Source organism: Pan paniscus, chromosome 1, assembly GCF_029289425.2.
Source record: "Pan paniscus chromosome 1, NHGRI_mPanPan1-v2.0_pri, whole genome shotgun sequence".
Taxonomy (NCBI): Eukaryota; Metazoa; Chordata; class Mammalia; order Primates; family Hominidae; genus Pan; species Pan paniscus.
The window spans coordinates 20,541,138-20,556,849 of NC_073249.2; the positions used below are offsets into that span (position 1 = coordinate 20,541,138).

General features: G+C 42.3%; 1 long non-coding RNA gene across 1 annotated transcript in view; it reads right to left on the reverse strand.

The window, feature by feature from the left end:
• The window catches only part of LOC129394803 (uncharacterized), a 77,083-nt gene that overhangs the window by 47,661 nt on the left and 13,710 nt on the right, over positions 1–15,712 (reverse strand). The gene's annotated exons all lie outside the window — the stretch shown is intronic.

Below are 15,712 nucleotides of genomic sequence, written 5' to 3' on the forward strand. Positions count from 1 at the left end.
CAATGCAATCTCAAACAAAATCCCAATAGCTTTTGTGTCTGTGTGTGGAAATTTAAAAGTCAATCTAAAATTTGTGGAAATAAACAAAAGTAGCTACAAAAATGTAGAAAAAGGAGGAGATAGTTCAAGGACTAACACTACTAAAATTTATCTAGTATAAATACAAGGATATAAAATAAACTGATGGGAAAAAATAGAGATTCCATATACAGACCCATGCTCCTATGCACACTTGATCTGTGATAGGAGACACTGCAGAACCCTGAGGAAGAATGATCTTTTCAAGAAACAGTGCTGCTTCAATTTCATATCAATAAGGAGGAAAATGAAACTTGAACCCTACTTAAATCACATGCAAGCATATCAATCCTTGTGAACTGCAGATCTAAGTTTGAAAAGTAAAACAATAAAGGTTCTTAGAATATAATATAGGAGGCCAGGCACGGTGGCTCACGCCTGTAATCCCAGCACTTTGGGAGGCCAAGACGGGCGGATCACGAGGTCAGGAGATTGAGACCATCCTGGCTAACACGGTGAAATCCCGTCTTTACTAAAATACAAAAAATTAGCCGGGCATGGTGGCAGGCGCCTGTAGTCCCAGCTACTTGGGAGGCTGAGGCAGGAGAACGGCGTGAACCCGAGAGGCGGAGCTTGCAGTGAGCCGAGGTCGCGCCACTGCACTCCAGCCTGGGCGACAGAGCGAGACTCTGTCTTAAAGATAAAAATAAAAATAAAAAAAGAATATAATATACAAGTATACAGTCATGACCTTGTGGTAGGAAATCATTTATTAGAGGGTACCAAAGGTACTAAACAGCTGGGGTGCGGTGGCTCATGCCTGTAATCCCAGCACTTTGGGGGGCCGAGGGAAGCAGATCACTGGAGGTCAGGAGTTTGAGACCAGCCTGGACAACATGGTGAAACCCCGTTTCTACTAAAAAACAAAAATTAGCTGGGTGTGGTGGCAGGCACCTGTAATCCCAGCTACTCAGGAGGCTGAGGCTGGAGAATCGCTTGAACCTGGGAGGCGGAGGTTGCAGTGAGCTGAAATTGCACCACTGCGCTCCAGCCTGGGTGACAATAGCGAAACTCCCTCTCAAAAAAAAAAAAAAGGTACTAAACACTAAGGAAAAGATGTGTATATTAGACTAAATTAAAATCAGGAACCTCAAACGATTGCATTAAGAGAACTAAATGACAAGAGAATGTGTTTGCAGTATATATTTGACAAAGGAAGACTTAATAAGAAAAGACAAAGTAATAGAAAAATGGCCAAGATATATAACTTCACAAAAGAGGATATTCAAATGGCCAATGCATGCATGAAAAGGAACTCAATATCAATTGTTATCAAATTAATGCAAGTTAAAACCACAACACTTCCACTATAGTTCCACCAGAGTAACTAAAATGCAAAAGCCAGTGTTGGCAAGAATGCGGAAAAACTAAAACTGTCATGATGGGAAGCATAAATTGGTACAATCACTTTTGACAAATTCTTTGGAAGGATCTACTAAAGTAGAGCATGCACATTTCCTATGACCCAGCAACTGTAGCACTAGATACGCTGAATAGAAATGTATTCACATGTGCTCCAAAAGACATATGCTATTTAGAATAACCTAAAGCTGTAAACACCCTGTATTAGTCTGTTCTTGCACTGCTATAAAGAACTACCTGAGACTAGGTAATTTATAAAGAAAATAAGTCTATTTGGCTCACAATTGTGCATGCTATACAGGAAGCATGACTGAGAAGGCCTCAGGAAACTTACATTATGGCAGAAGGTGAAAAGGAAGGAGGCATGTCTTACATGCCCAGAGCAGGAGGAAGAGAGTGAAGGGGAAGGTGCTACACACTTTTAAACAACCAGCTCTCTTGAAAACTCTCTCATGATCACAAGAACAGCAGGGAGGAAATCCGTCCCCATGAGCCAATCACTTCCCACCAGGCCCCTCCTCCAATACTGGGGATGACAATTTAACATGAGATTTGAGTAGGGACACCAATTCAAACCATATCACACCCCTAATGTCCCTCATAGTGGATGGATACATTAATTGGGGTGTATTCAAGCAGCTATGAAAATAAACCAACTTACAACTGCAAAAACATGAATGAATCTCACCAAAATAATGTTGAGCTAAAGAAAACTATCACAAAGAATGCATGCTGTGATTCCATTTTACAAAGATCAAGAACAAGCAAAACTAATGTGTGGTTTAAGGAGTTAGATTAGTGGTGTCCCGTGAAGAAAAGATTAGGAAAAGTGATCAGATGGGACTTCTGGGATACTAAGAATGTTCTATTTCTTGATCTGAGTGATGAGTACAAGTGTGTATGTTTGCCAGTTTGCCAGGTTCTATGCTTAAAACATTTGCATTTGGGGCACGTATATTTCAATATGAATTTTTTGAATCAAGTAAAAATAAAATTGGAAGTTGAGACTACCCTAGCCATTTAGGGTTACTTGTGCCACTAGACAAAAAGTAAAGAATAAGCTGTGGCAGGTCATCCCAATTACAGGTGGAAATCGGGCTGCTGCTACCCGCAGGGAGGAAGAAGTAATCTGCCTGAAACCCAGCCAATTCATTGACTTTGTCTCAGTACTCTCTTGCTGGGTAATACTAGGCAGTGGGAAACCGTAGTAACACAGTAAGACAAAACCACTGAAAAAGGCTTGGATGCTATGGCAATGCAAGTTTGGATCATAACCCCGGGCAAAAACTCAAACTTCCTGAGGTGATGGCAAAGGTGATTTATGAAAATAGTGTATCCAGGTAGTTTAAACTAATTTCTCCACTCCCCACTAGTGCAGTATTAAACTTGGGCATGTGCATCATCATCTTTGAGGGAATACATCTCATTCTCACATTTTTATCAGTAGTTTTTGACTTAACTGGAAAGATCAAGCTGACCCACCTAAATTCCGACTTCAAATTTAAGTTACAAAGGTTTAACTTTGTGCTATTAAAATTTTCTTTTAAAATATGAAAATGCGGCTGGGCACAGTGGCTCGTGCCTGTAATCCCAGCACTTTGGGAGGCCGAAGCAGGTGGACCATCTGAGGTCAGAAGTTCGAGACCAGCCTGGCCAACATGTTGAAACAACAATTCTACTAAAAATACAAAAAATCAGCCGTGTCTGGTGGCAGGCACCTGTAATCCCAGCTACTCCAGAGGTGGGAGAATTGCTTGAACCCGGGAGGCAGAGGTTGCAGTGAGCTGAGGTTGCACCATTGCACTCCAGCCTGGGCAACAAGAGCAAAACTCCATCTCAAAAACATGTATGTGTGTATATATATGAAAATGCAATTATATCAAAATGAAGGCCCTAGATTTTTTGCTCTGTTTTCTAGAAGAATGTTTGGCATATATGTAAGCACAATCATTTCCATTCACTTAAGTTTCAGGAACTCTTTTGATTTGTGTGCATGTGCACCAGTGTGCACACTTACATAAACATGGCTGACTCCTACATGATAGTTTTCTCTTTGGTGTATACATTTATTCAAAAGAATATACAAGAACAGAACTCAGTTATATAACTAGATAAATGTATTATAACAAGATCTATATTATTTTGAAAAATGGCAATAAATTCATATAAAGTCACTAAGACTATACCTGGTACAAATATGGATTTGATGACCACTTAGTGTCCACTGGTTAGAAATCACGGTGTTAAAGTTGAAAATATTTCCATCAATCCTTTTCACTTAGTTCTCTTTTTTTTTTTTTTTTTTTTTTTGAGATGGAGTCTTGCTCTGTCACCCAGGCTGGAGTGCAGTGGCCCTCACCTCACTGCAACCTCCGCCTCCTAGGTTCAAGTGATTCTCCTGCCTCAGCCTCATGAGTAGCTGGGATTTCAGGCACCCACCACCATGCTGGGCTAATTTTTGTACTTTTAGTAGAGATGGGGTTTCACCACATTGGCCAGGCTGATCTCAAACTCCTGACCTAACGTAATCCACTTGCCTTGGCCTCCCAAAGTGCTTGGATTACAGGCATGACCCACCACCCCCGGCCGATTGTCATATTTTTAAATTCACATTTTCCATATTTAAAAATAATAAAAATTACCACCTTATTTCTTAAGAAATAGACCATAAGACATCTGTATTAGTCTGTTTTCACATTGCTATAAAGAATTACTTGAGGCTAGGCATGGTGGCTCACACCTGTAATCCTAGAACTTTGGGAGGTCAAGGCGAGTGGATCACCTGAGGTCAGGAGTTTGAGACCAGCCTTCCCAACACGGCGAAAACCTGTCTCTACTAAAAATACAAAAATTAGCTGGGCATGGTGATGCATGCCTGTAATCCCAGCTACTCAGGAGGCTGAGGAAGGAGAATCACTTGAACCCAGGAGGTGGAGGTTGCAGTGAGCCAAGATCACGCCACTGCACTCCAGCCTGCACAACAGGAGTGAGACTACATCTGAAAAAACAAAAACAACAACTTAAGACTGGGTAATTTATGAAGAAAAGAGGTTTAATCAACTCACAGTTCTGTAGGCTGTACAGGAGGCATGGCTAGGGAGGACTCAGGAAACTTACAATCATGGCAGAAGGTGAAGAGGAAGCAAGCATTTCTTCCCACAGTGGAGCAAGAGACAGAGAGTAAAGGGGGCAGTACCACACACTTTTTAAACCACCAGAGCTTGTGAGAACTCACTCACTATCATGAGAACGGCAAGGGAGAAGTCTGCCCCATGATCCAGTCACCTCCCACCAGGCCTCTGCTCCAACACTGAGAATCACAACTCGACATGAGATTTGAGTGGGGACACAGAGCCAAACAATATCAACATCTATGCTGGGAATGAGGAAGTAGGAAGATCTCATCCAAGTAAGTCATCATAGAATGTTCCAGAAGAATGTAGAACTGGTCTGTTAAGTGGCTACTCTTCTTATCCTTTTTAGGTTGGCTTTTCCTAACACTTGACCCATCCTAAAGGAGAGACCTTGAGAGGTAAGAGATGGTGTTCACTCTTCAGTTTTCTTTTCCACTGGGACATTCTCATCATTTGTTGGAAGGACTGATTTACATTTTGCTGAATTCCTCCAGTTGATGTTTCTGTTCTCCTTAATTATTAGTGCTCTGGGCAACTGCCCAGCTAGTGAAGAGGCCCCTAATCTAGCTCTGCTGAGGAAAGGGGGTGGCCTTAATGATTATCTGGGCTGGGCCACATTTTTGACAAGGATCTGTTCTCAGGTTTTAACTGACATTTAAGTTAAAATAAATGGATCTGTTCTCACTTCTTCAGAGAGGTCTTTCCTGACCCCCAACCCCATCTAAATCAGCCCCACAAGATTCTAATTCATCCTCTTTACTGCTCTTACCAGTACTGCCATTAACTTACCTACTTACTATTCTGCATGAGATTCTTAGTAGCAGCAACTTTATTTATCCCATTGCCAAGAGCAAGGTCCAGGCCCACCATAAGGGCTTGATGTTTAACCCACTTGACTGGCTACTGTGTATGAGCCTGGTGGTTTTCAAAAGCAATTAGTTATCTGAACTTCATGTTTATATTCTTGTGGTCGTTCTTCAATCACTGTCTCAGCACCCTTATGATTTTCAGTTTGAAGTGCACCAAAGAACAAACTGCATCCTTAAGCATCACTATGACTTTGAGAGAATTCTGGGCAGAAATGCACTTCACAATGAAGTAGCTAAAATGACACTAATTTTTAGGAAATTATACTCTTCCCCATACTAAACGGTCATGCCATTATTATCAGGTTCAGAAAAAGTACCCGTAAGGTAGACATGACACACCATAGGTCTAAGAATTAGGAGACTACATCTAAGTTAAAATTTTACTCAAGCAAGTTAAGGCCTTTTAGTTCTATTCCGATAACATTTCGTAAGTTCTTAACCAGCGACATGGCTTAATAAAAGCTCATGGATTACCTCAGTCCTTCAGTTATAGCCTGCAGAAAAAACATTCTTAGGTTTAGCTGTGCTGGCTCTCAGAAGAAAAAATTAGGAGGTGAGAGCTTTTATTTTCCAAGTTAAACATTCCATCCAAAAAAGCACAGAGGCTGTAATGCAAGAAACATGAACCACCAAGACTGTGTTGCTGGCCCAGGCTCAGCATCACCCAGGCAATGCCTGAGGCCTGGAGGAAGCTGAGAAGTGATGACAAGTGGAGGGAGGAAGCAGCTTGTCCAACTCCTGTGATGAAACCACCAGTAAGAACCACACTGCAAATGTTTCAGCAGCCCTAGGACCCTGCTAGCAGGAACAGCCAGGGGTTGGGGGACTGGGTTCTTGTGGTGTTCCTTGTAGAAGTTCAAGTCCAGTGTACTACCTAACTCCTGTTTTTACAAGCCTAGAGAAAACACCTGTTGCCTGCCCAATCCCTGCTGTCAAGTTTCACACAAACATGGCATTGCCCTGCTTAGTGCCCTCCAGGGACACCCACTTCCTACATCGGGGGAATCTCAGACACCATCAAGGCCCATCCTGCCCCTTTTCATTCAGGCCACCATCTGTCCCTGACTTGCCTGATTCTGCAGCTGGCCTGGGTTCCTGGGGTTCCCCAACCTTGTCATGTCTGCAATAGGACAGAAAGTCAGAAGAGGAGAAAAGTAACACTATGCCAGAACAGGCAGCTAGTCTGCTGGCTCAAGGCTTCCGGGTAGGCCTGAAAGGACAGCAGGGAGGTCAAAGTTAGATCAGAAATGAGCAACCTAGAGGCCTGCAGGTGGTAGCAGTGCTGGGCGAGCAGCCAGACACAACTGTTGAGATGGTGCATTTTATCGATTCTAAGACAAAGCTCTTTTTATAATTTAGTGCCTGTGAAATCAGGATGTGTCTCACAACTAATGACATCTTAGCACTGTGTTATTGCTACTATGATCTGTTTCTGCCCACAGAACACTTCTGATGCCAAATGTGTGTGGTGGTTTGCCCTCACCGACCATTTCTCCGACACCAGCTAAGTGTTCTACAATTGAACTCTGGCACTATCTACCAAGAGTTAGCTTGAAACTCACAGGTTAAAGGCTCAGTCCCACAAGACCACCCCCACTTCACATGCCAATTGCAATTTGAGGCCATCCATCCTTCTCATCAACTGGCTATAAATTGGGGGTTTCCACAACCCTCTTTTTAGGTTGGATATTTGCTAGAAGAGCTCACAGAACTTAGCATTTTACTTACATTTACCAGTCCATTACAAAGGATACACATGAACAGCCATGTGCAAAGGTATACACAGCAAGGTCCAGAAGATGCTCAAGCACAGATGCTTCTGTCCCAGTGGAGCTGGGGTGTGGCATCCTCCCAGCAAGTGGATGCGTCCACTAACCTGGAAGCTGTTCAACCCCATTGCTTTGGGGTCTTATGGAGCTTCCATTACATAGGTATGATTGATTAAATCATCGGCCATTGGTGAGTAACCCTCTAATCACTGTGGCAACCAGGTCCCATCCTAAAGCTATCTTGGCAACCACCAGGAGTTATCTCATCAGCATAAACTCATGTACAGTTGAAGAGGCTTACTATAAATAACAAAAGACTATCACTCAGGAAATTCCACCAGTTTTAGAAGCTCTGTGCCAGGAACCTGGACCAAAGACCAAACCTTTATTTTTTATTGTATGACAATATCACAATTATGGTTTTTATTGTATCATTTTTAAATAATACAATAAAAAAATCTTGGTGAGTCAAGTATGACTCTAGTTCTACTCCAGTAACTTTTCATAAGTTCTTAACCAGAGATATGGCTGTATTTATCACTTTATTGCTTTATTTAAAAATAGTATTGATCAAAGGTAACATCAAATGTAGTCATTGAAAACATGGGTCGATTTCCCAGAATCAAGTCCAACATGGAGGGATAAATGGAGGTACAGGCCAGAGAGAGGCCTGGAGTCAGAAACTAGAAGAACAAGGTGAGAGAGGGGCTCCCACAGGCCAAGCAACTGTGAAGTTCCCAGCATCCTACATCCCCGACTGCTTCTGGCGTGGATGCAAGTGTGTTTAAGATTCAATGCCTCTGCACCTTTTCCCCTCCAGCATCTGCCTCCTCGTGTCTAAGTTTACCTTTTAAAACTCTGTCAACATGTTAGTTCCTTGAGCTCTTCCTGGATGCCACCAGGCAGTTACTGATCCCTCCCTCTGGGCTTCCACTGTTCTTTAAACATCTGTAACATGTTTTGTGATTATTGATTTATTTTTATGTCTTCTGTTATTTAACCACTTGCTCCAAGGATGGGTCAGTCTCTGAATCCCAGCACTGGAGCAGTGTCCAGAAAAGAAGAAGCACTTCCTTGTTGGTTAAATGAAACTATTTAGGTGTTAAAACATATCTCTCAGGTGAACTGATAGCAAGCTCATGACAGAAGTTTATTTCACCCTGACTACAAGGAAAGCTATTTCCAACAGAGCCAGCTCCGATTTCCTTCTGTTAGAGAGCTTTCGATAGTTAAAAAATAATAATAATAACAGACAAGTGAGGCTAAATTGCCTTGCTAGATGAGGCACAAGAAAGGTAATGTTTTGCGCTAAAAGTCACTACGCAAATCTCAGACCCTGGGTCAGCCACCTGAGTTACATTCCACAAAACTGGGTAGGGAAATCTCTGGGAGGGCTTTTCTAGTCTCGTTACATTCCATGAGGGAATTGCTGTAACGTTTTACGGGAAATGCTGGATATTTATCCAAAAGCACAATAAATTTTGCTCCAGCCTACTTTTTCTCCGGTTTTAGTCCTACTTAGTATCCAAGTAGCCTGAGTCTTGTGGAATGGGGACTTTCAAGTCTTCAGTCACAGGGGTGCACATTCCCTGCTGGCTTCCAAACAGGGGCTGCCACACCACCCTGAGCAAGAATACTCTTACACTGGAGGCTAGGAAGGATAGGAAGGGAGGGATAGGGAGAGATTTGTTAAAGGATACAAAAAAACAGATAGGTAAGGGGAATTAGTTCTAGTGTTCTATATCACTGTAGGATGACTATAGTTAAAAATAATATATTATATAGTTTCAAACAGTGAGAAAGAGGATATTGAATGTTCCCAACACAAAGAAATGATAAACGTTTGAAATGATGAATACACTGATTACCATGATCTGATCACCAGATATTATTTGTATCAAAACATCACTAGGTACCTCATGACTATGTACAACAACTATTTGTCAATTAGGAAAAAATAAAATAAATTTTTAACAAAGAATGCTCTTAGACCAGGCACGGTGGCTCACACCTGTAATCCTAGCACTTGGAAAGGCTAAGGTGGATGGATCACTTGAAGTCAGGAGTTCGAGACCAGACTGGCCAACATGATGAAACCCTGTTTCTACTGAAAATACAAAAAAGTTAGCCAGGCATGGTGGTGCACGCCTGCAATCCTAGCTACTTGGGAGGCTCAGGTGGGGGGATCACTTGAACCTGGGAGGCAGAGGTTGCAGTGAGCCGAGATCGCACCACTACACTCCAGCCTTGGTGAGAGCAAGGTTCTGTCAAAAAAAAAAAGAACGCTTCTAGATGTTGGGGTGAAGAAGGCTTTTGTCCATCTTGTGTTAATTATGACCTTTTTATTGCGTATTTTTGATGCTTTGACATCTTGGGGCCTTGCTGACCCTGGAGGGACTGCTTTCTCCCAGGGTAGAAGGTATTACTATTTGAACCACTAGACTGAGTCAAAATGATCTGTCCTCACCAATGTGGATAGGCATTATTCTTCCAATTCCTTGAAGGTCTCAACAGAACAAAAAGACAGGGGAAGGGCAAATTTGCTCTTTATTCTGGAGCTAGGACATCCAGCTTCTGCTCTCTGACATCAGAACTGCGGGTTCTCAATCCTGGGACTCTGGGACTCATATTAGTGTTCCCCATCCCACTCTACTCAAAGATATATTACTGTCCCCACTCCACTCAAAGATATATTACTGTTCCCCACTCCACTCTACCAAAGATACCTGATTTGAGTCACTCAGAATACTAGGTAGGGGTTTATTGAGGGAGCTGGCAACCCATCCCCGACATGTGTGACCCAGCCAGAACCAGAGCAGTAGGAGCCTCACTGCCTTCACCCTAGTGCTGCCACATAGAGCAGCTAGAGCCTCTCCTGTGGACTCAAGCCTGACAGTGGGAGTTCCCTTGGGAAGGTAGGATCACCTTCACCTCTTTATCTTGGTTTCTTTATCGGTACAGTGGAAATGGTAATAATAGTACTTAAATCTTGGGGTTGTCATAAAGATTAAAGTAATTAAAGCATGTGAAGTGCTTAGACCATGCCTAGTGCATAGCAGGCACTTTATAATCATTTACTTCAATAAAAACATAGGTCCTGGAGCCAAAGGCTTGACCTTAATTGATATGTGAACCAGGTAAAAGTCACTTAGCCATTCTGAGTTTCAGTTTTCTTATTTGTAAAATGAAAATAAAATAGTACCTATCTTGAAGGGTTTTCATGAAGATTAAATAAGCTAATAGGAAGAAATCACCATAACAGCCTGGCACCACAAATGTTAGTTAATAAAGCTTGGCAAGCCGGGCACGGTGGCTCACACCTGTAATCCCAGCACTTTGGGAGGCCGAGGCGGATGGATCACCTGAGGTCGGTGGATCACCTGAGGTCAGGATTTCGAGACCAAAATGGCCAACATGGTGAAACCCCGTCTCTACCAAAATACAAAAAATTAGCCGGTCATGGTGGCAGGCGCCTGTAAACCCAGCTACTCGGGAGGCTGAAGCAGAAGAATTGCTTGAACCTGGGAGACGGAGGTTGCAATGAGCTGAGATTGCGCCATTGCACTCCAGCCTGGGCAACAAGGACAAACCTCTGTCTCAAAATCAATCAATCTTGGCAATGAACACGGGTTCCTCCTGGCAAAGGTTTTGGCTCTGTGGGGTAATGCTGCCCTCTGCCGGACAATTTGGTTTCTTGCTTTGTTTGTTTTAATAAACTGTTGGGTTTTTTCCCAAAGTCCCACCCCACCTAGCAAAAAGGTTAACATTCTTCATAAAGATTATTTTCTCAGAATACGTTTCTGAGAAAATGAGTACAAACATGATTTGTTGATTCGCTATCCGCAAATGGCTTTCCTCATTTGAGGAACAAATGAGCCACTTGGAAGCTTACTTGGGCTGCAATTTTATTTCCAATTTTATCTTTATGAAGAAATCCAGGCCGAGCGCAGCGGCTCACACCTGTAATCCCAACACTTTGGGAGGCCGAGGAGGGCCGATCGCTTGAGCCCAGGAGTTCGAGACCAGCCTGGGAAATATGGAGAAACCTCGCCTCTACAAAAAATACAAAAAATTAGCCGAGCGTGGTGGCACACATCTGTAGTCCCAGCTACTCGGTAGGCTGAAGTGGGAGATCACGCGAGCCCGAGAGGTCAAGACTGCAGTGAGCCGTGATAGTGCCACTGCTCTCCAGCCTGGGCGACAGAAGATAAGAAAAGAAGAGAAGGGAAGAGAAAAGAAGGAGAGGGGAGAGGAGGGGAGGGGAGGGGAGGGGAGGGGAGGGGAGAAGAAAAAGAAATCCAGCTATGTTGGCCGGGCGTGGCGGCTCGCGCCTGTAATCCCAGCACTTTGAGAGGCCAAGGCGGGTGGATCACTTGAGGTCAGGAGTTCGGGACCAGCCTGGCCAACATGGTGAAGCCCCGTCTCTACTAAAAATACAAAAATTAGCCAGGTATGGTGTCGCGCGCGCGTAATCCCAGCTACATGGGAGGCTGAGGCAGGAAAATAGCTTGATCTCGGGAGGCAGAGGTTGCAGTGAGTTGAGATCATGCCACTGCACCCCAGCCTGGGGGACAGAGTGAAATTCCGTCTCAAAAAAAAAAAAAAAAAAGAAAAGAAAAGAAAAGAAAAAGAAAAGTAAAGAAAAATAATGTCAGCTATGTTGAGATATTGCTGCTTAATTTTTTTTAACTTTTCTTTTTTCTTCTTAAACTCAATAGTAAGAATATGCTTAACTTTTCTGATTTTCCTTATTATTGCTTTCCTATGAGTTGAGAATATTGTGATAAGTGCCTAGTCTGGTAATTTGCACACACATTGTATTCTCTTGTTACAGTTACAGTGTGATAAAATAAATAAATGAGAAGTCATAGCATGGCAAAAAGTATAGCACTTGAAACACTGTAGTGTGCTAGTTGCCTCACTGTGGTTTGTGATGTGTCCAAAGCAAGGGGAAATAATAAGAACACCACACAAGGTCTCTGTCCAGACTATTCAACTCTGATCTTTGGATCACAAAAGCAGCCGTAAGATACATAAATGAATGAGTGCAACTGCGCTGTCATAAAACTTTATTCATAACTGTTGAAATTTGAATTTCACATAATTTTCAAATACTACAAAATATCATTCTTTTTATTTTTCTCAATTGGTTACAAAAGTTAAAACCATATACAAAAACAGGCAGCTGACAATTTGGGCACAGAATCTGTAGTTGTGGACCTCTGGTCTAGAGTCATCCACCAAGAGCAGCCAGATCCCGAGGGGACAGAATGGTGATTTAAACAGAAATATCATGGGGACACTATTGCTGCATTCTTTAGACCCTTGAGGGTGTCACTTATCTCTGCCATTCCCCTTGATGCAGCATTTTGTCTTGTTCTCTCTTGACTAGGGATATAGTTTTTTTAATGTGCAGAACATGCAGATTGGTTATATAGGTATACATGTGCCATGTTGGTTTGCTGCATCCATTAACTCGTCATTTACATTAGGTATTTCTCCTAATGCTATCCCTCCCCCAGCCCCCCACCCTACAACAGGACCCAGTGTGTGATGTTCCCCGCCCTGTGTCCAACTGTTCTCATTGTTCAGTTCCCACCTATGAGTGAGAACATGCAGTGTTTGGTTTTCTGTCCTCGTGATAGTTTGCTCAGAATGATGGTTTACAGCTTCATCCATGTCCCTGCAAAAGACATGAACTCATCCTTTTTTGTGGCAGCATAGTATTCCATGGTGTATATGTGCCACATTTTCTTAACCCAGTCTATCATTGATGGACATTTGGGTTGGTTCCAAGTCTTTGCTATTGTGAATAGTGCTGCAAATAAACATTCGCGTGCATTTGTCTTAATAGTAGCATGATTTATAATCCTTTGGGTATATACCCAGTAATGAGATCGCTGGGTCAAATGGTATTTCTAGTTCTAGATCCTTGAGGAATCGCCACACTGTCTTCCACAATGGTTGAGCTAGTTTACACTCCCACCAACAGTGTAAAAGTGTTCCTATTTCTCCACATCCTCTCCAGCACCTGTTGTTTCATGACTTTTTAATGATCACCATTCTAACTGGTGTGAGATGATATCTCATTGTGGTTTTGATTTGCATTTCTCTGATGACCAGTGATGATGAGCATTTTTTCATGTGTCTTTTGGCTGCATAAATGTCTTCTTTTGAGAAGTGTCTGTTCATATACTTTGTCCACTTTTTGATGGGGTTGTTTGTTTTTTTCTTGTAAATTTGTTTAAGTTCTTTGTAGATTCTGGATATTAGTCCTTTGTCAGATGGGTAGATTGCAAAAATTTTCTCCCATTCTGTAGATTACCTGTTCACTCTGGTGGTAGTTTCTTTGGCTGTGCAGAAGCTCTTTAATTTATTTAGACCCCATTTGTCAATTTTGGCTTTTGTTGCCATTGCTTTTGGTGTTTCAGTCATGAAGTCCTTGCCCATGCCTATGTCCTGAATGGTATTGCCTAGGTTTTCTTCTAGGGTTTTTATGGTTTTAGGCCTAATGTTTAAGTCTTGAATCCATCTTGAATTAATTTTTGTATAAGGTGTAAGGAAGTGATCCAGTTTCAGCTTTCTACATATGGCTAGCCAGTTTTCCCAGCACCATTTATTAAATAGGGAATCCTTTTCCCAGTTATTGTTTTTGCCAGGTTTGTCAAAGATCAGATGGTTGTAGGTATGTGGTGTTATTTCTGAGGGCTCTGTTCTGTTCCATTGGTCTATATCTCTGTTTTGGGACCAGTACCACGCTGTTTGGTTACTATAGCCTTGTAGTATAGTTTGAAGTCAGGTAGCGTGATGCCTCCAGCTTTGTTCTTTTTGCTTAAGATTGTCTTGGCAATGAGGGCTCTTTTTTGGTTCCATGAACTTTAAAGTAGTTTTTTCCAATTCTGTTAAATCATTGGTAGCTTGATGGGGATGGCATTGAATCTATAAATTACCTTGGGCAGTACGGCCATTTTCATGATATTGATGCTTCCTACCCATGAGCATGGAATGTTCTTCCATTTGTTTGTCTCCTCCTTTATTTTGTTGAGCAGTAGTTTGTAGTTCTCCTTGAAGAGGTCCTTCACATCCCTTGTAAGTTGGATTCCTAGGTATTTTATTCTCTTTGTAGCAACTGTGAATGGGAGTTCACTCATGATTTGGCTCTCTGTTTGTCTGTTATTGGTGTATAGGAATGCTTGTGATTTTTTGCACATTGATTTTGTATCCTGAGACTTTGCTGAAGTTGCTTATCAGCTTAAGGAGATTTTTTTTTTTTTTTTTTGAGACAGAGTTTCGCTCTTGTTGCCCAGGCTGGAGTACAATGGCGCAATATCAGCTCACCGCAACCTCTGCCTCCTGGGTTCAAGCAATTCTCCTGCCTCAGCCTCCTGACTAGCTGGGATTACAGGCATGCACCACCACACCTGGCTAATTTTGTATTTTTAGTAGAGATGGGGTTTCTCCATGTTGGTTAGGTTGGTCTCGAACGCCCAACCTCAGGTAATCCACCCACCTCGGCCTCCCAAAATGCTAGGATTACAGGTGTGAGCCACCACACCCAGGCAGACTAGGGGTATAGTTTTAGGCTTCTGCTTGGCTTTCCTTTTCTATGATGAATTTCACCTCACAGACCTAGGATATGGTGAGGATTTTTATACATCAATCTTCATATGGGATATTATTCTACAGTTTTTTCTTGTAAAATCTTTGTCTTGCTTTGGTATCAGGGCAATTGTAGCCTCATAGAATGAGTTAGGGAGTACTCCCTCCTCTTCAAGTTTTTGGAAGGGATTAAGAAGGATTAATATTAGTTCTCTAAATATTTGATAGAAAAGTCAAGTCCAAGGCTTTTTTTTTTTTTTTTTTTTTGGTCAGGAGACTTTTGGTTACTGATTCAGTCTCCTTACTAGTTACTAGTCTATTCAGATTTTCAATTTCTTCATGATTCAGTCTCGGTAGGGTTCATATTCCTAGGAATTTGTCCATTTCATCCAGGTTATCCAATATGTTGGTGTACAGTTGTTCTTAGCACTCTCTTACAATCCTATTCATTTATTTATTTGAGACAGGGTCTTATCTGTCACCCAGGCTGGAGCACAGTGGTGTGATCTAGGCTCACTACAACCTCCACCTCCCAGGTTCAAGTGATCCTCCTACCTCAGCCTCCTGAGTAGCTGGGACAACAGGCTTTTGCCACCAAGATGGGCTGATTTTTCTATTTTTCTTTTTCTTTCTTTCTTTCTTGTTTTTTTTTTTTTTGTTTTGTTTTTTTGTTTTTTTGTAGAGACCAGGTTTTACCATGTTTCCCAGGCTAGTCTTGAACTCCTGAGCGCAAGTGATCCACCTGCCTGAGCCTCCCGAGTAGCTGGGATTACAGGCACCTGCCACCACACCCGGCTACATTTTTTGTATTTTTAGTAGAGATGGTTTCACCATGTTGGCCAGGCTAGTCTCGAACTCCTGACCTCAAGTGATCCGCCTGCCTTGGCCTCCCAAAGTGCTG